The sequence below is a fragment of the Leptinotarsa decemlineata genome, unplaced genomic scaffold, assembly GCF_025532065.1.
Source record: "Leptinotarsa decemlineata unplaced genomic scaffold, Ldec_3_MD MMD2_tig00026282_RagTag_RagTag, whole genome shotgun sequence".
In the NCBI taxonomy this organism is placed as follows: Eukaryota; Metazoa; Arthropoda; class Insecta; order Coleoptera; family Chrysomelidae; genus Leptinotarsa; species Leptinotarsa decemlineata.
This window is the reverse complement of record NW_027412668.1, coordinates 5,667,675-5,695,314: the sequence shown is the minus strand read 5'-3', so window position 1 is coordinate 5,695,314 and position 27,640 is coordinate 5,667,675. Positions and strand designations below refer to the sequence as shown.

Sequence of the window (27,640 nt, the reverse complement as noted above, 5' to 3'; positions counted from 1 at the left end):
TACGTAACCTTCGAGATACCGGGCGCGCTCTCGTCGTAGCATCGCCTTGTCACGGTAATGAGGGGCTATGCCGTGATTGACCTTCTTTTCCTAGCTACTCGTGGAACTTTTATGGAGAGAGTAAACTTAAGAATTCTTTCTGACGCTGAGTCTACAGAGGAGATGGATGTCGAGCTTACGACTCCAACTGACTTCCCTGTAAATTTAGATCAGGAGCGAGAGCTTCTCAACTCTCTAACTCCTGATCCAATAACTGATCCTAAAAAAAAGGTTTAGTGATGCAGCCATGAAACGACTGAGTCGTCTCCTCATGAGCGGGGTACCTTATGAAACCGCCTTGCACCAAATTCTTGAGAATCTGTCTCAGATGGAGGAACAAACCCCCCATGAGCAGGTTAGCAAACTTTTGCGCTCAAGTGATGATTTACCAAAACCAGAGGCGACAAAACCCTGCACTGTTGAATCTAAGGTATCGTCAGATATAGCTGACGTGCAAAAACCCTCATATGGAAAGGTTGCCGCGGGTATCAAGGTGGGACTTTTACACCTTGACCTCCCAACTACCTCATTGATAAAGAAAAAGCAGAGCATATACTTTGTGCCTGCCCCGCTGGGGACCGAATCAAGTTAGTTCATATGGCGAGACCACTCACCATATGAACTAATCGGCTTCGTTTAGAAGCTAGGTTTATTTGGTCGAGTGTGAATAGGTGTGAACCACAATAAACCCTTGCGTGTTGCGGTAAAGGGTCGAATAGACCCACTCATTTTGGACCTAACCTAATCTTCTAAATGATCAAATCGAGCATTTACCAGTTTTAAAATTAGCGTATATATATATCATCAGAGGTTAACAAATTTCAGGTACTCTATTATTACCTACAGTAGGGCTAACATTATGATTTATTTTCAGTTTATTGTAATTGTTTGAAAATGTCCTTATAGAACGAAACTGCAGTAACAGCTTTAGTTACAAATGAAACTGGTAAAAAACCCAGAAAGTTTCATTTCTCATTTTCCATTATCGTCACAATATTAACGAAAATAATTACACTTCTAAGCTCGACAGAAATATCAAATCAAGTGTATTGAAATCACATCGTCCGCAACATCGAAACCGACGAAACTTACCTTTGAGCTGCAATCGTGGAAAGGGGTTGATCTTGAAGAATCAATTATGGATCGCTTGTAGGCCTGCAATGAAAAAAAGATGACTTAGTAACAATAGCAATTTCCATAAATTTCAATTTCAATCGGGCTCGGGAAGACGGCGGATTTGAACCATGATCGATTGACAGAAAAGAATGATCGGATACATCGACCATGACCTGTTAAAACAATTCGCATTACAGAAAACAATGCTTGGGAGATGAAGAGAATAATGAGATGGTTGAGCGTATACCGAAAAAAAACTACTAGTATTACGGAGAACGTTATTTTCTTGCTTTTGCAACGCTAATAATCGTGAATTAGGAATCATAAATATCCTCTCAATTAATTCATTGGTGAATTTACCGTAACAAACTTTAGAAAAGACAGAGGCGATGGAAAAGTATTTTTTTCCAATAAACTATATTATGAGGGTTAGAAAATAACTTCAAATTCATTATTTGTAGGAAATACTCACATAATAATATTCTTGATTATTCGAAGAAATGAAGTATTTTTTTGTATGAAAGATTTAGATAACAATGAATTAGTTTATTTTGAAATATTTTATAGTGAACAGGCCCAGTGGAAGAGCTAACAAAGTTGGACTTTTTAAAGCGAATGGCATATATTGCTTTTCATATTCGGATTCTGTCAGGAAATGAAATGTATAGGTATGAACCTAGCGGTTTAGAAGCTATGACAAAAATTACGTCAACGTCAATTGTACCATTTTCAAAGCCCGGATTTCTTCGTGACTCTGACGAAAGCCTATGTTCTCATAATTATAATGTGTCATATTTCTCACAAAACGATTTCCTGGAGTCTTTGAAGTCTACTAGATTTTTCGTTCGGACAACAAGAGGATTGCTCCGAGTTCTGGGGGTTCTTGTTGAATACTCTTCGTGATCCAAACAAAAGCAAACTCCGCTCTGGATTGAATGATTCCGTACAGTCTATCTCGTGTTGTGTTTTAAGATCTTTTGCTGGAAATATTGTTTGCGCTAAACTAACTGACTATTATAAAAAAACAAGTATAGGTTTGGCACCAGTCAATCTAATAATAACTCTTGATGATCTTCAAACATGACTCAACCTCTGACGGAAGCACCAAACTCTTACGAAGGTTCTAAATAGATGAACACTTCAATCTAGCGGACCACTATTATAATATTCATGCAGTCATTGTTGACTGATTCTGGCGTTGAATCTGGTCATTACTACGCATTGGTCAAAGACGAAACGGACTGGTTTAAGTTTGACGATAGTCGTATCACTAAGTGTTTTGGCGATGTCTTGAATTTATTGGAGTCTCTGAAGAGAGGACATTGGCAGATCAAGATCTTCAGATGATGTGGTGCTACAGGTTTTTCCTGGTTTTCTTGCAGCTGTAAAAGCAAATGCGCCACTGGAATCAATGAAGTCGCCCAGGAGTGCCAATTGATATTTGCTGTTTCATAATTTCATGATTTGTATTTTTGAAAGATATTATGAAATATTTCAAATATAAAGTTTATTGATATTACAATTATCACCAATTTTAGTACCTCTGGCACTAAAATTAAACAACTTCCCCAGTCAACCAAAACGAGAAATATATTTTCATCTGCGTCCTGTGAATTATCCTAATTTCATAATAATTAAATCGACATCATTGAATTCATTATTTATAAATCTACATGAATCTGTTTGAAGGGAACTGAAAATTGAAACAGTCAATTCTTTCGTATATCTCGGGATGTATTTTGAAGTGATATCGATTGAATTTAATGATTCTCATTAGCACCCAAACCGTTCAAATCAATATAAAAAAAGCTGTTTTTGTCAAGATATAACGAAAAAAATTATTGTTTGACACATCGAGGCGACCCCCATTAGAGTGTGGTGGAGTTTAAATTTATTGAAAGATGTTGGACATGTGGAGCCATCTCTTGATCAACATTCTCACTAATGATAGATATAGTATTCACCAAATAAGTTTTATTTGGTGATATGATGAATTTAGTACCTATGTTTTCGATTGTGATGTCAATAATTGAAAATAATCCAGATGTGTATGAATCAGACCTCACTGGAAAGTTCTGTTTATTTTTCCGATAACTTCTCAAAATCCGAATACGTAATGATATCCGTGAACTAAACGGCGTGTAAATACTATAACTATTTTCCGAGGCAGGTCCAAAACAAACATCCAAAATAGATATCCTGTTGCGTGAAGCGTGAATCAGAATCGTCCAACGTGAAGCCAAACTAACTGCTCTTTCACCTCGTATCGAACATCGATAAGAGATCGATATTGGCGATTCGAAAATCACGTGTAGTGCCCTCGTAACCTCGTCAGCCTCGCATTTTTTCTCACAGCCATCTTGTATTTTGACGCACATTGACGCGACCTTTCGGGCATCTCGTACACGTTTTTTAATGTTCTAGAATAACCATCGACCATCGAGAGAAACCGACCCATTTTACGATTTCACCGACACCATCTCCTCACGAGCGTCTATCAAAAAAATAGACCGGTCTTCGAAGAAAAAATTAATGAGTACCTGAAAAAATGGGCGTTGAATAAGCTCTGGTCTTGGAGGAGAACAATTCACAAATTTATAATTTTTTTTTCATAAATTAATTGGAAAATATTGGCGTGAAGTTTATACTGTATATGTTATAGTCTAGTTTTGCATGTATATAACAAGTTTCATTTTGAATGCATCTACTTTCATGAAGTCCATTAAAATTGACAAATACGTACTTATATACAATATAAGTTGATTGCTAATTTCTACGCATATACATATATACTGTTCAATTCACGCGCATATATAGATTTGTTAATTTCACTTTATCATTACCGTTATTAGTATTGTTCGAATGTCATAAAAGCTTTTCTGTGATTGGATTTGCATCTGTTTCGATAATACAAGTATTTTATATATTTTTTCTCAAATCCCTATTCATTTCACCTGATTCAATTTTTCGAAGCGTTAGTGGCACATTGTTGCCCTGCAGTGAAAGCTAACAGAGAAAGAGAGAAGGTGAATTTTCATTCATATTTCAACCCAGCATTACTGATGGACAGTATCCAATATCCAACCCACTTTTCAGAAGGTACTAGAGCTTACTTTTTTCTATTATTGAACTTGCATGTAAACCCTTCTGATATGTTATTTTGCTGTCAGAAGTTACGGATTGAGTTGTATACTATTTTCAGAGATATCCAAAAAAAACAATTTGATTTTGTAAATAATTATAAGGCACTTCCAAAATGTTCAGACAATAATTCACTTCAATACCTATCAAGTACCTAGTACCATTATTACCGGAAAAAAATTTAAATAAACTCATTAGACTCTAAATGCTTATGGAAAGTAAGCAAAAAGTAAGCAATACGCAAAAAAAAGAAACGTCCAATTACTCGAATAAAAAAACGAAGAAGGTAATACTGTTACAGAAAAACATGCAATCGCTAATGAATTCAATGATATATATATAAATATATATATATATATATATATATATATATATTATATTCCATCTTAGGCAAAAAAATGGCAGACAATATAATAATACTTTCGACTTATATACGTCTCTGAAACTGTTAAAAATTCTTTTGTTCGTCTCCCCACCAACAGAAATGAGATCAAAGAGCTGAAAACAAAGAAGTCCACTGGAATCGACGGTATCTGTTCTGGAACACTGAAGTCCATCTCTTCTTATATAGAGGAAATGGTTTTCTCGCCAACAGATTTCAAAAAAACCATAATAACCCCATTATTTGAAAAAGGCGATGAGACAGACATAACCAACTACCGACTAATATCACTCATTGCACACCTGAACATAGTATTCGAAAAGATCATAAAAAAAGGGTAACATCGTATGTTTCAAAATATAATATCATATCTGACAGTCAATTTGGGTTTCGCGAACAATTATCCAAGACGCAATCTTAGCTTTACTTCAGAAATATCATCTGCTTTTATGAGAATGAAGCATGCCTATACGTATTCTTTGACTTGTCGAATCCATTCGACACAGTTGGCTACAACCTTTTTACCGAAAACACTAGAAGGTATTGTATTAGAGGTGATACTCTGAACTTGTTCAGCTAACTCGCCAATAGATTTCAGTGGGTAAAAATTCATGATATTTTGACTGATACACGAGAAACTTTTATGAGTACCCCAAGGTACAGTTCTGGGGCCAATTTCATTCAACATATATGTTAATGTACTATATTCCATCAGGAGCAGAGGTAAAATATCGGGCTTCGCAGATGATACAGCAATTTTTTACAAGGCAAATAGCTGAAAGCCACCGGAACATCGATTATTGACAGTGAATGTGGAAAAACTGAAACTGAAAATTGATCAGCATGTAATACTTCCCGAAGCTAAAGGGAAAAGAAATACTTAGGAGTAATAATAGATTCACATATCAAATGGGATGCTCATGAATATTAATATTGGTAGTTTCATCATCAAATTCAAAAAACTTCACCCTCTTGTTATTTATAGCTGATACTATGAAACGTTTATGTAGAAGTTCATTTGAATTTTTGACAGTTTTGGTAACATACATTGTGAAAATGTAATCAATACCTTCAATAAAAAGTACTTCACTCAGTTCTTCAACAATGAAAGTTCCAACTGATGCACGTAACTTTTAATAATTATAGAATTAATTTAACTTTTTAATTATAAAGAGGCGGTTGTAATATCATATTACATCGTTTTTGACGAATAATCTCGTTGTTGAGCATTATATATTTGAGTGCTTTGAAAAAACATTTCATCAATCGCTAAAGCACTATTGACACTACTATTGACACTATCGAGAAACCGTTCCAATTCACTAGATCTTATATTATACAATTAATACCGGACCATATAAAATTTACACCATATCAAAGTGAAAAAAATCTTGAATAATTTTCAATTGAAAAATGAAGCTCACCACAGTATATGATCCGCAGACTCTTTGCTACTCCGATGTCCACAGATAATTTCAATAAGGAATTGAATTGAAACAAATTGCATGATTCAACAAGTTATTGAGGAAAAACCTTTCAAACAGCCATTAACTAACCCCTCCTTCTTCTCCTCTTTTTTTTTATGGTATTTGCTTCCCTTCGGCGCAGAAGACCAGTAGTTCTGGTGTTTGAGAAAAGTGCATGTTTTGAATCCATTCTACCACAAAAGGTTCCAGTTTTACCTTCTATAATTCATATGTTATATAAAAATTAGACCCATTCTTTGTCAGGGAGCACGCCTCTGATGAGAAAACTCCTAATGAAGATTCCTGTAAACCAATATTTCAAACAAAGGAATAATGGGATGCGTAAGAGTACATTTCGATAACACATAAGTTCAACAATAACCAATGTATTGTTGATAAAATAATATACAGAGTGTAACTGAATGAGTGTAAAACATTTAAGGAGGTGATCCCTCATCGAAAAAAGATAGGATCTTTCATATAAAGAAACTTCATTGGAGCATTCCTTGTTAAGATACACCCCCTTAAAGGGGGTACATAAAATTTGTATAACAATTTTTTTCACAACTACTGAAAAAGTTACAATATTAAAATTAACCTGACGTTTTGTACTACCAAAAAGACACTTAGCCAGTAATTTATTTGGTTTATCCCATGGTTGTAAGGGGTGGAAAACGCAACCCCTAAAATTTATTTCCAATGTAACTTTTCGTGTTATTATTTGTTTACCATCTAAAAATTTATTTCTGATAGCCTGTTTCATTCTAAATAAAAAATGTCTCTTGGGTTTTTTGACCAAAATAAACCAGTTCGCAGCAAAAAAGTTACGAACAACTACAGAGATACATCGTCATAAATGCGAAAATACGAAACTAATCTATCTAGTAGGTCGCTATTAGCGATAGTGACAATTAAATTGGTATGACGCTGTCAGTTTGAGAATTATCGAAATTGAATTAATACTAATTGTGTGTTGTTATTCTGTTCCTAATTTGTTACTTCAATAATTCACTTGTTATTGAAATTGCATACACAAATGAGGAAATGACTGATATGCATTACGTTTACGGTCTGTCGCAGGGGAATGGGTTAAAAGCTTCTAGAAGATATCTGAAATGTATCCTCAACGGCAGCATCCTTCACATAGAATATTTGCTCGACTTCATCAACGATTACGAGAATATGGTTCATTCGACAAAAGAACGCAGGATTGTGGTCGCCATCGAGAAGTACGAACACCACAGCTTGAGGAAGCAGTACTTGATTTGATTGAAGAACAACCTACTACCAGTACTAGAAAGATTGTTTTCCAGCTGAATGTTGATCATATGACGGTATTTCGAATTTGAAAGGAACAACTCTTATGCCCTTACCATCTGCAACGAGTGAGTACAGGCACTGTTCCGCGAGATTTTCCGAACCGTCTTGAATTTTGCAATTGGATGCTGGAAATGATTAGAAGAAATTGTGACTTTCTGAAGACGATAGAATTCACGGACGAATGTACTTTTTCTCGGGACAAGATTATTAATTTTCATAATTACCACATATGGGCTGATGAAAACCCTCACGCTATTGTCGAAACTAACCATCAAGAACAGTTTTCTCTTAACGTGTGGCTCGGAGTTATTGGGAATGATTTAATTGGGCCTCATTTTCTACCTCTTCTATTGAATGGTGAGGCATACGTTCAATTTTTAAGAGAAGTGCATCCAGTACTGCTGGAGGAAGTTCCTTTGGGCGTCAGAAGGGATATGTTTTTTATGCATGAATGGGGCCCACGGCCATTTTAGTCAAGTAGCACGTCAGCATTTAACTGAAACATGCAAATCAGTGGATAGGTCGAGGAGGACCACAGAACTGGCCCGGTTCTGGAATATTTGAGCGAATACGTAGCTCAATGCGCCGACGTCTAGACGCATGCGTAATGTCTGAAGGTAACATATTGAACATTTACTATGATTTCTACATGTTATGTGGTTTTGTTATAAATAAATTAGTTTTGTTTATTACTCTTTGATCGTTTAATGCAGTACTAACTACAAAATAACAATAAATCCAGTTCGCATTTATGACGATGTATCTCTGTAGTTGTTGTTGTTTTAGGAGTTGCATTTTCCACCCCTTACAACCATGGGGAAACCATGGTTGTGCAATTTCAATTCGTTCGAAACCCTTCAAAACAAAACAATAAACTACATAGTCAATCTGAACCGCCGCGAACAAACTTCAAATCTTCAATTCTTTCAACAAATATTGACCGAAAATAACACCATTTTGTAATAAGTAATGTTCCGTTTGGAATTCCCTCTGTGAAATTAACGTCACGAGTTTCACACCAAAACAAGCCAATTAAAACAGTAATTAGCCATACACCAACCGGGGCGATTACCGCTCGATTTTTCGACTACGGACACCGGCCTAAAAGCTCCAACACGGCCGAAAAAAAATACACCAACATATATCATCTCATTCAAATAGTCGATCCATACGAAGAGTTGGAAGTAAAAGTTCTGTGACCCCGCTCATACGATGATACCGGCATTATAACACTCACCTTGAAAGTGTTATATCTGCAAGCCAACAACAATGAAGAAAGAAGCCATGGGCGGGAAAAGAATGCGTGTTAGAAGGTGTCAGGGGATACCGAGAGGAGTAGGGAAGATATATCCCGATGCGAGGTTGTCTTCATTAAATGCATTCCTTTGTGCTCATTTTTAAAGAGTTGGCTTCGGCTCGGTACTTTATGCCGTCGTTGAATTTCTAGTTGGTAAATCAGGCCGTTAAGGTAATCACATATGAGATTTTGAGATATTTTTCTCCGAAAGCTGGGCGTTTACAAGATTCTTGGAATGAATTGTTGATAGTTAAGAAAAAATATACCTGCTCTCTGCCATCCAGTGCTTTCAAGCTGGAAATTTTATTTGTTTTTTACGATTTTTCAGTAGCTGTTTCACCTCAACCATTTTTTTGTAGCAGTAAATAACCCGCGTCCCCAATTCTCGCTCAACCTTGGTTCTCAAGTTACTTTCTTCTCTTTATTTCCTAACATTAACTCAAGTTTTGAATCCATTCAACAATTCTATCCTAGCGGCACTATTTCTCGGTTTGAAGGCCGTCGATTTTTGGAATGGCTAACTTATTCGGAGGTTTATAAACCTCTGAAGAAACTAGCATTGTACTTTCCGCCCAGTCGCGAAAAGGTAGTCAACTGTCACAATAGAAGAAGAAGAAGACCCCTGATTTGGAGTTTACTAACTAATAAAAGTTTATATATGATGAAGGAATTACTTAGCGATATAAGCCCATCTATGTTTGATAGTACGAACTTCAAACTCGAGGAAAACATTGATTACATTGCCATAGTGTACCGTAGTCACGAATAATCAAATTTTCGTTGTCATAATTTCTCTATTGCAATATTATTTTACAGGAAGAAATACGCGACGGACTGTGGCTGCTCATCGTTTTGAGATTCAACTCAGTTTACCTCGAACTTCACTGTTTAAAAACTATTTCATTTGGAGAACTGCGCGTTTATGTGGAATAATGAACTTCCTGAGAACGTTTTTCCAAACGAATTTAATCTCCAGCGATTCAAACTCCATGTCAATCACTATTTTCGCACAGGCACCGCTCTTTTCGAGAGAGCTGAATTTTAACGAAGTGCCGATACTTTTTTGTTTGCCAAATCCTCGTCCTCACATAATAACACTTGACGGATCCTGGAAACTGCTTCGTCTTTGTCGATAGAATTAGTATTATTTTTTACATAACCGATTATTTTCGGTAAGAAATCTTTCACAACAGATATTTTGACATTTTCGCAAAACTGGTCCCTTACAATCGAATAAGCTGTATCGGTTATACGGGTTCACTGTCAACATTTATTTTTCGACTCAACTTTCGTACTATTCTTGTCGTGTTGGTCATCTGTAAGACCAATAAGAACTCAACATTCATTTTTCGACTAAACTTTTGTACTATTCCTATCTTGTTGGTCATCTTTAAGAGCAATAAGAACTTAACATTCATTTTTCGACTCAACTTTTGTAATATTCTTGTCGTGTTGGTCATCTGTAAGAGCAATAAGAACTCAACATTTATTTTTTGATTTAACTTTTGTATTATTCTTATCTTGTTGGTCATCTGTAAGAGCAATAAGAACTCAACATTTATTTTTTGACTTAACTTTTGTACTGTTCTTATCTTGTTTGTCATCTGTAAGAGCAATAAGAACTCAATATTTATTTTTCGACCCAACTTGTATATTATTCATGTCGTGTTGGTCATCTGTAAGAGCAATAAGAACTTAACATTCATTTTTCGACTCAACTTTTGTAATATTCTTGTCGTGTTGGTCATATGTAAGAGCAATAAGAACTCAACATTTATTTTTTGATTTAACTTTTGTATTATTCTTATCTTGTTGGTCATCTGTAAGAGCAATAAGAACTCAACATTTATTTTTTGACTTAACTTTTGTACTGTTCTTATCTGTTTGTCATCTGTAAGAGCAATAAGAACTCAATATTTATTTTTCGACCCAACTTGTATATTATTCATGTCGTGTTGGTCATCTGTAAGAGCAATAAGAACTTAACATTCATTTTTCGACTCAACTTTTGTAATATTCTTGTCGTGTTGGTCATCTGTAAGAGCAATATAAGAACTCTCAAGATTCATTTTGACTAAACTTTTGTACTATTCTTATCTTGTTGGTCATCTGTAAGACCAATAAGAACTCAACATTCATTTTTCGACTAAACTTTTGTACTATTCATGTCGTGTTGGTCATCTGTAGGAGCTGTATGACTAACTGAAACCGCACAAAATAAAACTCCTGTGGATCATCGACCAAGCATCTTCAAGGCGAAAATCATAAAACGCACTTGGCTTTGTATCGGCACAATCGTATTTTTTTCACGAATTCCAACGTATTATTACACACACACGTTGAAGCAAAAAAAAAAGAAAAGATGGCGATAAAAGACCCGAACCGAGGAGGAAAATAAAGAAGCGTCCGAAGCAACCCAGCCAACAGATTGTATCGCATAAATCTCAAAATGCATCAATATTTATTACCATCGTATACATTTTTGACAAGTGTTGTGTACGTGTGTGATTTGTATGAGGAATCGTTAATACTAACTCGGTATGGAGAGAACTTACCGATAATACTAATAGAGGTATTCATATGTACAAAATTAAGCGTTGTTAATTTATATTCCTCTTCGAATAGACTCTTTCATTGGGTCATTTGCAGCGTTATTTTGTTGGCCGGTTGATGCTTTTTTGTTCGGGGATCTGGTCTTCCAGCAGCGCCTCGATCGGTTTTGTTCGAGGTGAGGGTGTATTTTTTCGAGTGAGTCATCAGACAAGGTCAGAGGTGGAGAGGGCGTTGGGTCTGTAAAAGCAGTCGCAGGGTCGTTATTTCGGATTTATGGCGCACCGGAATGATATTAAAGGTAAATGAGCACCAGGTGCGCAGAAGATTTTGAACACAACGCAATTTGAAATTTTCAAAACAGGCACCACCGAAAATGAAGAATTACGTTTAATTTCAATATTTTTACCAAAAAGTAAACTCTTCTAAAAACACTTTTTTTTCAGTATTTGCAATCTGTCAACCTGACATTATATCTGGCTATAAACAAGGTTTCATGAATAGACCATATTGGATAAGGATTTCATTTGGACAACATGTATTTTTTCTGAGTTGGCTACTCTGTTTATGTGTCATTGCTGTCAGTTGTCATTTCAATTGTTCACCCCGTTACCTCAACAAATGAATACAAGATAGAGCAAATGAAACTCAAAAATAGACAATTTCAACAACTGAATATGACAACTGACACGAACGACAAATAAACAGTAAACAAATTTGAGAAATTAACACATGGATCAATAAGTCCCGAGACTAACAATGAAAACAACATTTTTTTTACAAAATTTTTTTTTATTCATCAAAATAATCTCCTTTTAGGGTGATACAATGGTTCCAACGCTTTTCCAATTTTTCAATACCATGTTTATGTAAAATGTATCTTTCGCTTCAAAATAAGTTTCAGTTTCAGCGATGACCTCCTCATTTGAGCCAAATCTTTTTCCCTGGAGCATTTTTTTAAGATCAGCAAAGAGCCAGTAGTCACTGGGGCTAAATCTGGTGAGTATGGGGGGTGGGGAAGCAGATCAAAGCCCAATTCGTTTAATTTTGCCATTGTTTTCATCGACCTGTGGCAAGGTGCATTGTCTTGGTGAAAAAGGATTTTTTTTCTCTGCATGTGCGGTCGTTTTTTTGCGATTTCCTCCTTCAAACGTACCAGTAAGTCAATATAATAATCACTGTTGATCGATTTACCTTTTTCGAGGTAGTCAATGAAAATCACGCCATGCGCATCCCAAAAAACTGACGCATCACTTTGCCAGCTGACTGCTGCGTTTTCGGACGTTTCGGACGGCTTTCGCCAGCTGTGCGCCACTCAGATGACTGCCGCTTTGACTCTGGAGTGTAGTGATGTATCCATGTTTCGTCCATGGTCACGTAACGACGCAAGAAATCTTTTTTGTTGCGAGTAAATAGCGATAAACAGCTTTCTGAATCATCGACTCGTTGCTGTTTTTGTTCCATCGAAAGCAATCGCGGCACCCACTTAGAAAAAACCTTTTTCATGCTCAATTTTTCATGAAGGATAGTAAATACACTTCCATATGATATCTGTGTCATCTCAGCAATCTCACGGAGCTTCACTTTACGATCTTTCATTACAATTTTTGTCACTTCACTCATATTTTCCGGTGTAACAGCTTCCACAGGTCTACCCGAGCGTTCTGCGTCATTTGTGTCAGTACGACCACGTTTAAACTCGGCAAACCACCGACAAATCGTTGCTTTTGATGGACAAGAGTCCGGTAACATTTTTCAATCCATTTTTTCGCTTGCACGGTGTTTTTACCCATTAAAAAACAATGTTTTATCAGAACACGAAACTCGGTTTTTTCCATTTTTTAAACAAACTACAAAACGACTTTACTCTAACCTCGATAACTCAGCTGTTTCTGGTCCGATCGACTTAAAATTTCGACACGTTTCAAGCAAAGGTTAGTACTCTAGAAAGACGTGGTTACTGGTTTACTAAGAGCGCCATCTCTGGGTTAGTCTCGGGACTTATTGATCCATGTAGTATATGTACTGCAAATGGAATCCTTATTAGTATTAGTATGAACGATGAAATAAATAAATGTGCCTGGTGAGCATGCTTTGAGCGCGCATCTATCTTTGTTTGGCTTACTTTGTTTTTGGATGGATAAAGCTTACATATGATAGCTGACACTAATGACAAATACACAGATAAGCCAACTTACAAAAAAATAATCACCATCCGATATGATTTATTCCAGATCAAACATTTCCGATGTTTTCCATCAATATTTAAATGAAACATGAGCTGACTGGGGCCAGGTTGACGCGATATATACCTACCTCAAAAATAAAATCAGTCACATAATTCTCATTCATAAATTTTTCAATATGGGATAGGTATCAGCAGTTATCACACACCAGAACAAAAACACTGTCTCTCGACAAACGTTTTGCTAAGCAAGTTAGTATACTAAGAAGATGGTGCTAACTTAATTAGCAAAACGTGCGTTGAGAGCACGTTTTGCTAATTAATTTCGATCAATAACATATTTAACACGAAAAAATCGACCCGAATAACTTTCGCATCTAGTGCCCGACGATGACTCAATCGATGCGAAAATAAAGTTTCGCGTTTTTCATCGAGTCGGTATCGTAATCGACGTATATTTGCATATAATTAAATAAAGAATGGTTTCTTATAAACCGCCTTGGGGAACACCGTAATTATATGTAATCTCGCATTTCGTTTTCGATTCGAAAGGAAATTTTTTATTATTCCGGAGATAATTCACGCACTCTCCTAATATCAGAAAAATTCGAGGAATGGTTCTTTCCGCCGTTTCAACGTTGGAGGCGCCTTCGAGGTCACCGAGTGCTAGATTCCTCCTAAGTGGTGCCGTTTTCCACGATCAAATTACGGGTGCGAGGTTTTTTCGTCTATCATGAGGCTACTGCTTACACCTCCCCGATTTCAAAAAGTGGAAGTGGCGTATGCGACTATGATAGTTTCGGTTTACAGATTGAATCGTGAGTTTTATGCTGCCCTTGCGACTTATCCAAGACATTCGATATCATCAATCATGAAATAATCCTGAGTGAGTTCTGGACCTTAGAATTGAAAGGGCGGGTGTCCATCTTTGGCCAATAATGGGTTAGGCAAATAAATGTACATAAAATCCTTAGATCTAAATAGTAATGATGAAATGGCGGCTGTCCCACGTACCAATACAGTTTTTGTAGTCGGTAATCCATATTTTGATCAGTTTTGAAAGGTCGTATGTGGGACAAAAGGCTTTTTAGTCCTTACGATTGATTCAAAAAAGGCGGCTGTCCTAATAATGAGGACATCTGCCTTTTAAAATTCTCACAGAATAGGAGGACATGCGCCTTTTTAAAGATAAGGTTAGGTTAGTAATATCAAAAATAATATTGTGTTTATTAGTGTGTTAACAGTTCATTACATTATTTTGAGAATGTATTCCAACACAAGAACTAATCGAATATTGCAACAAGCATTATTACAAAATAACGGTAAGTCAAATAATCATAATCGAGTTAGTTTTCTCAATACCTAATTTATTATAGATCAAAACACCAAAGAGATTACCAAAAAATGATGTATGTGCTGTGCCGATAAAGCTAATCAAGAGGTTTTAAATGTTTCTGATCATGACGATGAGCCTAGACAAGGCAGAAGCAGTTATAACGTCTTCGAAGACAAAGAGAACATGAGATCCTTCATTGAATTGAGGCCAGTGGTGGATATTATTGTTGGTGAGAAAGAACAGCGGGAAAATATTACCACAGCGATGGTGGAAAGTGACGATGCCTCTCGCATTCTGATAAAGATCCAATTACCGGATTTTCTGATGATTCTCTAGAGGACAGGAACTATGAACCTGAAACGGATTCAAATGATTCCAATCGAGATAATATAGAAGATTTCGATGGAGACAACGTTGACACAAATTTTGTAGCAGGACAACGAATTAATAAACAAGAGAAAGAGCAAAGGAAATCGAGAAAGAGAACAAGGCAGCCTTGTACCTGGAAAATTAACGTGGCTAAGCAAAAGAGGTTGATGGGAGAGGAATATGAAGGGCATAAGAAGAAAATTAAAAGGAAGAAAGAAATAGGTCCAATATCTAATAATTGCAAATTAAATTGTGCTACAAACATCTTAGACGAAGTGAGAAAAAATATTCATGAGAGTTTCTGGAAAATTAAAACAGACTGGAAGCAAAGAAGACAGTTTTTGGCACAAAGTGTGGATGTAGTCCCTATTCAAAGACGCCGACCACGAAGTGGTTCGCAGAACAACCGACGACAACACAATTATATATATAATTTATTGGACAATGGGATTAAAAAAAAGGTCTGCAAAAACTTTTTTCTCAACACGCTTTCAATCTCCGAAAAAATGATTCGTAACGCTGTACAGAAATGCCTTGAAAATTCCGCAGGGTTGGTTGAAACGAATAAGGTTTCTAACCACAAACTTGATGATATGGCAGTAGGCTTAGTTCGTGAACATTGTTTCCGAAAATTGATAGCCATTATTCAAGAAATAAATCGGATAGACAATATTTAAATCCTCAACCTAGTATTACTGCTATGTACAAACTGTACAAAGAGTGGTGCATAGAAAAACAAGTAGAAAAAAAGCATATATTGTTAAAGAACATAAGTATCGTGAAATTTTTTCTACTGAATTTAATTTACACTTCAAACCTCCTAGTATAGACACGTGTGATACGTGTGACCATCTAGAAAATTTGAAGCGTAATGTTCTGAATGATCCGGAAGCAAAAGAAGAGGTAGAGAGAACTTTGAAGGAGCATATTGAGGAATCAAACAGAAGATATAAACTAAAAAAGGAGGATAAAGATAATTTGAAAGTAGCTCAAGGAGAGGTAGTAGCGAGATGGATTTACAAAAATGTCTACCAACCCCATTCTTATCAAACTCCAAGACATTTTACTTAAGACAGCTTTGGACGTTTAACTTAACAATATACTGCGACACCCTCAAGAAGAGCTATTGTTTCTTATGGGATGAAACTATAGCTAAGAGAGGTGGCAATGAAATTGCTTCATGCATATTGAAATTCATAAAATTATTGCCACTGAGCATAACAGAGGTTACCATTTGGTCAGACAATTGCTCTGGCCAAAATAGAAATTTTCAGTTATTTTGTATGCTTCTGTGGGCTGTTCAAAATACACATGTTACTGTCATCCAGCAAAAGTATTTGTTAAAAGGGCATACTCATAATGAAGCTGACACTGTACATGCAAGGATAGAAAAGAAGAAAAAACAACTTCCTACCATGTCAATATCAGTTCCCCATGAATGGGCTCAATTTATTAGAACAATCCCTTCACTTACTGACTCAGTGTATGAGATGGAACAACATGAGTTTTTTAACTTCAAAGCATTGGGTGTAGGACCTGGATGCTCATTTGTTAAGCGAAAGAAGAACTGTGAAAAGGAACCGTTTTTGTCGTCCAAAATAGTCCATTTGATGGTAAAGAAAGAAGCGCCCGGTATTTTGTATTACAAAACTCGGTTTGAAGAGACGAACTTCAAATCTGTTAATTTCAACAGAAACGCATGATCTGTAAAATCCAAAACAAGTCTCAAAGTAATAACTGGTCAGCTTTTGGCTGTAGATAAGAAGAAACATGATAATTTACAGGAGTTACTTCAGTGGGTGCCCACAATTTATCATGATTTTTATAAAAACATAAAAGTGAAAAATAATGACAACAGCGATCCAGATGATAGTGATGACGACCAGTAGTAATGTTTTTTTTTTTTTCTGTTTCTGCTGTTCTCTTTGTTAATATTTAATTTTTTATCATGTATTATCGAAAGTGGATGTTTTAGTTTTGACTTCAGAATTTATTTCAGAGATTTTCTGCATATTAGCAATATTCTATTTCTATGGTATGTGAAACCGTATAAATTTTTTTGAGAGTTTTTTTTTTTTTAATAAAATACACAATTGAAAAGACTTGTGTCCGTTTTTAATGTCTAACGAATAAAAATTTTAAAAAGTCGGTTGTCCATAATTATTCAATTATTATTTTTTTAAAATATTGTCAATAATGCTTCTTGATGACTATGATATCTGACCATTACAAAATATTTTTCAGATCAGGCAAAAATTGAGAAAGATAGACCATATTATTAGGTTGAGTATCGAAATGAGTACCACTTTATTTGGCCCTCCTTTAAAATTTGCAGAATGTGACAACCGCCCTTTCAATTCTAAGGTCCAGAGTTATAATCGCTACGATTTTGAGAAAATGTACCTACTTTCATGGCTGGACGAATACTTGACTCTCAGGAAGATGTGCGTGTCATTCACAACCATATGATAACAGTGTCGTTGCTTTTCGAGTTTGAAAGCCGTGGTTTTTTGGAATTTCTTCCTGACGTTTCGCTGGCGCGAGTGGCTAGCTTCTTCAGGGGTTTAACCATCATGGCTTGCTGTGCGATGACTACCTTTTAGGCTTCGTAAAGCGTATTTATGCCTTGTCAGGTAGTCAGTTGTATTTGTACCTGTGTTCGTACCTGCACTTGAACCTAGAACATTAACAATCTTGCTGCCTGTTGTCCTGTTCGTTATTCTCGAATTCCTCAAAATGGGGTTCCATATTTGATTGAGGTTCACCGCTTCTTCTTTTCTGTTAAAATTATCCATGTGTTTGTGGATCTCTATTGCCTTCCGTACCAGTCGGCTATGGTATCCCTGGTTGGGGGCAATTAGTTCTGTGTTCTCAAACAAAATTCTGTGGTCCCTTTCACTCAGTGCGTGTTCTGCCACCTGACTTGTCTGTTTGGCCTAGTCTGCAGTTCCTTTTATGCTCTTTTAGTCTTGTTCCCATGGATCGTTTGGTGGTTCCGATATATACCTTTCCACAAGTGCACGGAATGCGATAGACCCCTGCTGCTGATAATGGGTCTATGGTCTCCTAACTAGAATCACAATGGGAAATGTTCCTCCTGATGAAAATCAAGTAGTTTTCATAGAAGAGCTTTAAAACAACGCATTTTAAACTTATCATTTCAACTTTTTTCTTTAAAAAATTATTTAAATACTTAAAAAAGAGGAATGAAATAATGCATTCAACATTTAAAGGGATTCGTTTCTATTTCACCATTTGGCAACATCGGTTATAGCTAATAAAGGACAATGAATCTGTTACCTGTATGAGACAAACAAAGATGACATATTTCAGAGGCGTGCTGTTCTGTTTACTTATGTTCCGAGTTCCGAGACATTCTGTGACATATGGCATTTTGTGCACTTAACCTATCTTCCTCTATATAAATAAATAACAAAACAACTATTGTTTATGTGGCTTGTGGAGGTGGTATTGAACTATAATTCATATTTTGCCTTAATTGTTGATTTATAAAGATAATTTTCCTTTTTTAAAGTAGAATATCTAGGTACGTATAAATTATTTCAACTTGATATAGGCGCTGTTGCCAATATGTGAATTAGAAACAAACCCCTTTAAAAATTAAAACCCAACATCTGAAACATCAATTTGAATACTTTTCGAAGTGAGTTTGAAAAACTCATGAGTTAAACTCAACTTTATTTTGTTCAAACTTGCATTTGCTGTAATAACCCTGAGGAACATTCCCCATTGTGCGGTAAGTTCCTGTTGTTGAATCCGTTCGTTTGTGCTGTCTTCCTGTTTTCGGTAACCAAGTGTTGCCCATCTTTACACTTGGCTACACCGCGCTGATAAGGCCAATAGCCAGAAACACGTATCCGCGGTTTGCCATCAATGTTTCTTGAGTGATAACCAAGTCAACCAATAGGTGGTTCCACTTATGTCTCGCTTACGTTTACGCAGTTATTTCTATTAAGTACTTTTCTTGGTTTTTCATATTTTGTCTTCAATGAGGGCCGCTGCCCTGTACTGACGATGTCCAATAGGCTGAAACAGCTGTCTACCGTGGCGCTTAAATTGAAATCAATATGGGAATGATCAGAATGATAGTTATTCATTCATGAATATGTATTCAAGAAATGGTAACTTTATTAGATTGAAGAAACTTTCAACTAATTTATATGAGAACAGTCCATCCTACGTAGCGTCAAAGCTTTTTAATAATCTTCCCGACTGCATAAAAAAGGAATTTCAAACAAACCCTGCAAGAATTCCTGATTAACGGTTCCTTTTACAGAGTAGCTGAATATCGATAAAAGGGTTTTGTATTACATTATATTCACAATATTTTATTTGTCTCTTGTCACATTCATTTATCAATTTGTTATATCACGTTTTTGTGACGATTTTTATAAATGTCGACGCATCCTATGTCACCTTGTTATTGTAAAGGGTTCATTAAATCATAATATTATTTGTTTTTCAGTTGAACACGGTCTCAGAGATTCAAACTTTCAACAGAATTTCCTGAATGGAAATGAAATCTGTGTTTTTTTTTAATTAAAGTAACTACAAAAAAAAAGGTGTGATCAGGGTTTTCATTACAGAAGTAATAGGGGACTGTGAGAAATGTTGTTGTTAATGTGTTGTCCAAATGTAATAATAATAATAATAATGAGAATGAATTTATTTTGATTCGAAATACAAAATATAATTGAAAGAAATCAAACAGTTTGTGTCTTTAGACTGACTCTGTTCAGCTACTTATCATCAACAAGCAAATTATGACGAATTTCCAGAAGGAAATCAATCAACTTCAAAGCACTCCAACCAACTTCCTGCTCATAACTATAACACACGAAATAGAAACTACTACAAACTTCCTTCTATGACTAAAACAACAACACAAAGATCGTTTTCTTACCTTGCACCAAAACGCTATAATCACATTCCGGAAGAGATTAAATCTCTGAAGAGCACTAATATGTTCAAAAAACGACTGAAATGCTTCATTAATAGCAACCCGAGAAATGTGATAAGTAAATTGTTAAATGAATAATACTCACAGTCGTCTGTGTTTACCTAAATCATGCCTCCTACTTTTTGTATCAAAATCATCATAATCGACTCCCGTTTATATATTATATTATATTGTTGTCATTGTCATATGTGTGTGTGTATATATGTGTATATGGATATATGTGTATATATATGTATATATTGTCAACTTATTTATTCATTTTATTCTTGTATTTATCTATATATTGTGGATTTATTTATGTATTGTGTATTTATTCAGTATTGTGTATTTATTCAGTATTGTGTATTCATTCATGTTTTTACGATATTCGTGTATTTATTGTATATTTATTCATGTTATTACTTTGTACTAGGCGATATCACGCACAAGAAACATTTTTTCGAAAATGTTTCTTTTGTGATGCCTTTGTTTGTTCACCCTGCTATTTTATAATATTTATAACTAGGTTTTATAACTTACCATACTCACCCAAAATTGCTGTTTGATTCATTGATGTATTTATGTTGAATTATGACTGTTTTCAATGGAAAATGAATTGTTATCATTACTTTTAGTTTTTTGGCGGATCTTGAAAAATCACAGTGAAGTGATGCCTTTTCTACTGTCAAACCTCAATATTATAGAAAATTACCATTCTTCGGTAACATATATTTGCAAAGCTACTTAGTTGTCAAGTCGAGTGCACCGAGTTCTAATCCTCGATTGAATTCAATGATTTATCAGCAACTTCAACAAAACCCCTCCTCGAATATCGCCCCGTAGATCCCGTCTCCGTCACAATTCCATTTGCGAGTTCTCGTCAATTAGCGTCCAATTATGAACTTATCCGAAGATACATCTCGATCCGTGCCTTGCGCCCCTCCCCACTTGTGCTCCCCCGATCCGACTCGATGAATTTATCATCGACAATCGCAATCGAATTATGGATTCAATTAAACCTGCCATTGACGTTTTCATTTGTACTGACGACGCACTTAACACTCATCATTTTCAAATACATTAACCGACACACTACAGATGCCGGTGCTTAACCTTATTTCCTTGTAGGGATCGCCGCTTTTGCTCGCCCAATACCGGAATATGAGCTCTGCATCATCCTCCGGTATTTGAGTTCGTTATTACGTCGGAGATTACGCTGTAACTAACCGTTTGCTGCGGCTGATGAATCAAGACGCCGTGGATCTCTGCGTTCTATTAGAGAAACTCTTTGACATCCATTTTTTCGAACGATATTTTATTTGCAATGGTGATCGATGTATTTGTACCAACGAAAGACGCCTTGAATATAGTCTCACCACCTTATCAGTCATAATGTCTTCACTTAGCAAAATTGCATCAATAAAAACAATCTTTGTCTTTTTACTGGTACTTTGTTTCATAATAGAAGAAGGGAATAATAAATTAGCGAAATGTCAGTGTTTTTTGGTCCAATTTCTTTGAAACAATGAAGAAAATGATCTATTCAGTTCAATCAGATACAAATGGCTCTACCAAATCTGCTGAGATAATCTCTGGTTGAAAAATGTAGAAAAAACAAAAGATTCTGGTTTAAAAAACTTCAAGCCTCAAACCAACAGTTTTTCAGTGTTATATGCATAATCAATTATGATCGTAACGTTTCTTATTTTGGTATATTGGTGCATGGTGGTTTGATTGGTAATTCACCAATTGGTGCCATGTGGTTTTCATTCCTTCTAGTAATTCGACAAAATACTTTTGAATTCTTCAGAAACGATGATGTTACAGATACAGATAATTTATTCATCATTGAAGTTTTTTACACAATGGTACAAAACTTATCAGACTACTCAAAACATATAGTATTAAAACCCATAAAAACATTATAGAGCCCACACAAAAATATAAAAAACTCACAGACAGTGCATCAAACAGTGAGGTACTCCTCTATTGTATAAAAAGTATTTTCATTAAGGTAATTGAATAATGTTGTTTTAAAGGAATTGAAATTTTTCATCTCACCAAAGATCCTATTGAAACGGTTATAACATAGAATTCCTTGGTATTTTGGAGAATTCTGTCCCACACTAAGCCTAGAGAATGGTAAGCGAATGTCATTTTTATTCCGTGTTTGGTGTTGGTGAATTTCACTACTTTTCATGTAGGTATTTTGCTCTTTTTTAATATTCATAATTAGAAGATAAATATAAAGTGATGGAAAAGTTAGAATTGACAGTGACTTGAAATAAGCTTTACAAGATACATTATTTCCAACTTCCATCATGCATCTTATGATTTTCTTCTGAGCAATGAATACTTTATCAATATGTGTTTAATTACCCCAGAAGATCAAGCCATATGTGAGTGCCGACGACACTAGACCATGATATGCCATTCTGAGAACCTCTATAGATACAGTGTCCTTCAGTTGTCTGATAATAAAGTTGATACTACTCAATTTCCCCACCAGATTTTCGATATGAGTTCTCCATGTCAGTTTCTCATCAATTGTTACACCCAGAAATTTTATATTTGATACTTGCTCAATTGACTTATGATTTATTTTAACAAGAAGGCTTGCGTCACTGCTGATATTTTTTTGTCAAAAAAACTATGAAGAACCACATGATGAAATCATGTCATCAATAAATATGATAAAAAGCAGTGGACCAGTTGCTATTAAAATTTGAGTAGTGGTTATTAAAGTTTATTCTCAGTGCAGGTTTTTTTTATTCCAAATACGATAATGAAATGACATACCAATCAAAACCTCTAGTTCCATACCAATTATTCAAAGCCTCTAATTACCAATCGAAACCTCTAGTTTCTACAAGCAGAAGGACTAGTTGAGATGAGTACTTTATTGAATTATGAGAAATACACTATTTATTAACAATTAATACATTTTCAGCTTGGATCAATTAAACTGTTTCATACAAATAAAGAACTGTGATTATTGTAGTAAGTGTTCAAATTAACTATTAAATAGTCCTTTCTAGAATTTGGTTTTTGTTTGATGGTGACGGTTTGTTTTCTATTTGTGGTAAGTGATTGTGTCCCATTCACTTATTTAAATGAATTTTTCAATTGCTGCTATTACGATTTTAGTAGTGGTTATTGAAGTTAATTCTTGGTGCAGGTTTTCTATTCCCATTACAATAATGGAATGACATACCAATAAAAACATGACAGAACCTCTGGTTTCACAATACCAATTGATCAAAGCCGCTAGTTTCTATAACAGCAATCAAAACCTCTGATTTTTACAAGCAGGACTAGTTGAGGTAAGTGCTCTAGTGAATTATGAGAAATACAGGATTTATTAACGATAAATACATTATTAGCTTAGACCAATTGAACTGTTTGATAGAAATAAAGAGTTGTGGTTATTGTCGTGAGTGTTCTAGTCAACTACCAAGTAGTGCTGTCTGGAATTTGCTTATTGTTCATAAGTGTCAAATACACGCTTAATTTTTTTTATTTATGGTAAGTGAACTTTGTCACGTATTTAGACGACCTGTTCAAATTTCAGTAGTGGTTATAAAAGTGTATTTCAAGTGCAGGTATCAATTCCAACTACGATGATGAAATGACACACCAATCAAAACCTCTGAAAAGCAACAAAGTAGGTGAACTCTGGCGTGACATAATAGATCGATAATTAATCAAAATAAACGTAGAGAGCAAGCAGCACATGAGAGAAAATCGGGACCGCTGGCTGATTGGAACAATACCCAAATGATTGGCCGGAACTTTTCACAAAAGGATATTAGAATGGAGTTTGTACCACCTTTTACTAAAACGTCGATAATTGTGTTTCCATATGCTCGCCGCTTGCTCCGGAGCGCACAATACTTTGTAATAAGCCGCTAAGAACCGTAATTAGTTATCAACGTATTATATTAAAATACAATTAAGAGAACCAGTTCTCAAAGGATCAATAACGAACGAGTAATCGGGACAGATTGAACTGACGCTGCATACCAAGCAGATTTCAATGTATCGTTACGGCCGAAATGTAATGTTCGGCTCGGGCCATTTGGTTCTTTTTTTCTAAGAATATACGAGGGTGGTTCGTAAAGTAATAGTAATGGCAAAATTGTCCTCTATACTCACGCAGAATTTGAACGCCATCCACCAGTTAGTTCTTTTTACAGCATTCAATTTGTTAATCAACCTAAAACGTGTTCTGCGATTTTTACAATGGATGAAAATATCGAACAACGAATTTGTCTTAAATTTTGCGTTGCAAAATGTTGCATGAGACTTCATAAGAAACCCATGCTTAAGAGTGGTACAACGCATTTCAAAACCGTTGAGATGTGGTAGAAGATTTGCCTGGCTCTGATCGATCATCAATGTCATCAAATGAACTCAACCTCGCTCAAGTATAGGAAATTGTGACTGAAAATCTTCGTTCAAATCTGAAAGAGATAATAACGAACCTCATCGAACAGCCATCGTATTCACCTGATATGTCTCCAGTCGATTTTTTCCAAACTCAAACTCGCAGCAAGTACTGAAGTCGATTCTAAAAAATGGCATGCAAAATGCTGTAATGATTGGGTTGTTCGTTGGCGTAAGTGTATAATTATGGAAGGGGCCTAGTTTGAAGGTCGTACGAATAATACATATTTTCGTTGATGCCATTAATAAATCATTTCATTCTGGCAGATTTCCTACATGCCTGAAACTTGCAATAGTCATTCCGCTTCATAAAGGTGTTGAAATGAATAATAATAATAATAATAATTGTCTTTAATGGGTGAAATACAATATAATATCCAAAAGGCGAAGTTCAAAACTGCAGTGAAGAACACTACAGGTTTGTTCTACCACCACTTACCTCCTTTAATGATCCATCAAACTTCCGGCCTATATCTTTGCTTTCGAAAATCTCAAAAATAATTGAAAAACTGGTCAAAAAAAAATGCTTAACTTCTTAAGTAATCATAACATACTATGTGAATCTCAATATGGATTCCAAAGCCATAAAAACACAGGCGATACAATCTTCTCTTTTTTGGAAGATGTATATATTGGTTTAAATAATAACGTATCTATTGGGCCAGTATTCTGTGATTTCTGAAAAGCATTCGACTGCGTGAACCATGAAACACTTTTATTTAAACTTCACTGCTATGGCTTTACAGGATTGTCATATAACTGGCTTTACAGTTACCTGACAGGCAAGAAGCAGTTGGTAAAACTCCAAAGAAATACATCGCATATTGAGAATAATACATCAAGTGTACCACAAGGTTCGGTTCTGGGTCCTATCCTTTTTCTGATTTATCTGAATGATCTGGTAACCATTGACATTGAAGGGAAGTTCACACTTTTTGTGGATGACACCACAATCCTTTGGTGTGGGACAAATAAAGATACTCTCAGAAACATCATAACTCTGGATCTCTATAGGGTTAAACAGTGGCGAGATTCAAACTCCTTATATTTCAACACAAATAAAACAAACATAGTTTGCTTCAAACTCAATTTTGATGACTTTCTTATAGAAAGTCACGCTATAGTAAACAAAACTCACACAAACTTTTTAGGGGTACTTATAGATGATAAATTAAAATTTGATGAGCATATAACAAATTTGTGCAAAAAAATAGCATCTGGCTGCTATGCGGTTCGAATTGTTTCTAACGAAATCCATCAATCCTCAGTCAGAACTGTGTATTTTTTCTTAATAGAGTCGCACTTGAGATTTGGGGCTTATGTACTTAGCAACTACTAAATTCAGTATTCGTTCTACAAAAAAAGGGCTGTCAGATACATATGTAGGGCAAAATCACAAGACCACTGCAAACCACGTTTCATCAGTCAGAAAATTCTTACTGTACCTTGTTCACTCTTTTTAGAAACTGTTTGCCTAATTGACAAAAAATACTCCATATATGAGAGCAAGAAAATACACAACCACCTTCCAATGTGCTATAGGGCAAAAAGCCTACTATGACTTAAAGGAATATTGCGATGATGTATTTTAACTCTTAGTATTTCAGATGCTTACAAATCTGTAATGATTTATTTATTTATTATCTGTAATGGTTTATATATTGTTTCATTTGTACATTGTACATTTTTAAACATATAATGATCATAATTTTAATATTTTTTAAAAACTTTAACATTGTGGACTTCATAAAGTTTCACTAGCTTAGCCAATAATAAGAATAAGAGCATTTATTAATATAGGAATCCTAATATACATAATACTGTTATAACAATCACATTTTGAAAATACAAACAAAAGTATAACAAGAATAATAAAAATAAATAAAATCAGAGGATGGAGTGTACAACTCTCGATAGACCAATGAACTGAAAAGCTGATATAAATGTGGAAATATGTTAAACTCAAACATATTTTTCTTTCAGATATTTAGATAGACGGTTTTTAAAAATTAAAATGGAGTCACTACATTTAATACCATTGGGAAGTTTATTGTAGTCCAAGAGACCCTTGTGGAAAAAGAGTTCATTGTCATGGTATATTTTGTTCGAGTAACATATAAGTTCGTATTCCCTCGTGTAGGGTAATCATGGATTTCATTTTGATAAGTTATGAACTGGTTGAAATAGGTAGGAAATTTTCCAGTAATAATTTTGAAAAAAAAATATCATGGAAAACAGAAAGCCTGTCTTTTACAGATAGCCTATCAAGAATCTGAATCATGGTCATTATAGGGGTGTATCTATTACATTTTAGGAGTATACGCATACATTTATTTTGTAGTTTTGCAAAGAGGATATAGAGTTTGCATCAAAAAGGTTGAGAAGTGTTGGATAGTAATCAAAATGAGGTCGAATTATCGTATTATAGACTGTTAGTGATGTTTCAAATGTCAACGTGTTGCTAATTCTTGTAAAGAAGAATATTTTTTTAATAATTTTGTTATGAATGTAATTAAAATGTTTTTTAGGCTCAGAGTGTTGTCTATCATAAATCCGAGGTATTTGAATTCCTCAACCAATTCAATTGTTTCACTATATATTTTTATGTTTATGAATTTTTTGTCGATTAGATTATATTTATATTGAGTGGTTATGATTATTGATTTGGTTTTGTTTATAATGAGTTTCATTTTATTGATATTGAGGAATTCGGATATTCTAATAAGCATATTATTTTTTTTTGACAGCATTCGTTAAGCTGATATCGCTTGCTGTCAGCAAAGTGTCATCTGCAAAGAGATTTATAATGATATAATGAGGATTTCTTGGACAATAAAGCATGATTGATTGATTGATTGACTTGTGTCTGACTCTCAATACGGTTCATGTAATCAATATTGGAAATAATTAAAATACATTATTACTGGCTATTTTCCTACAGTGTTGTATTGTGCTAAGTAAATACAAACTGTTTCTGTTATCTTTTCCTGTCCTATTTTGTTACATATACATATATTCAGTATCTACTTGAAA

At 35.0% G+C, this 27,640-nt stretch overlaps 1 protein-coding gene across 1 annotated transcript in view; it reads right to left on the bottom strand.

Annotated features, from left to right (window-relative positions):
• Nucleotides 1-27,640, bottom strand: part of LOC111506181 (ephrin-A1) — a 357,598-nt gene that overhangs the window by 182,617 nt on the left and 147,341 nt on the right. Inside the window, 1 exon segment of the mRNA XM_074179692.1 lies at nt 1,132-1,194. The gene's annotated coding sequence lies outside the window, so the exon portion shown is untranslated.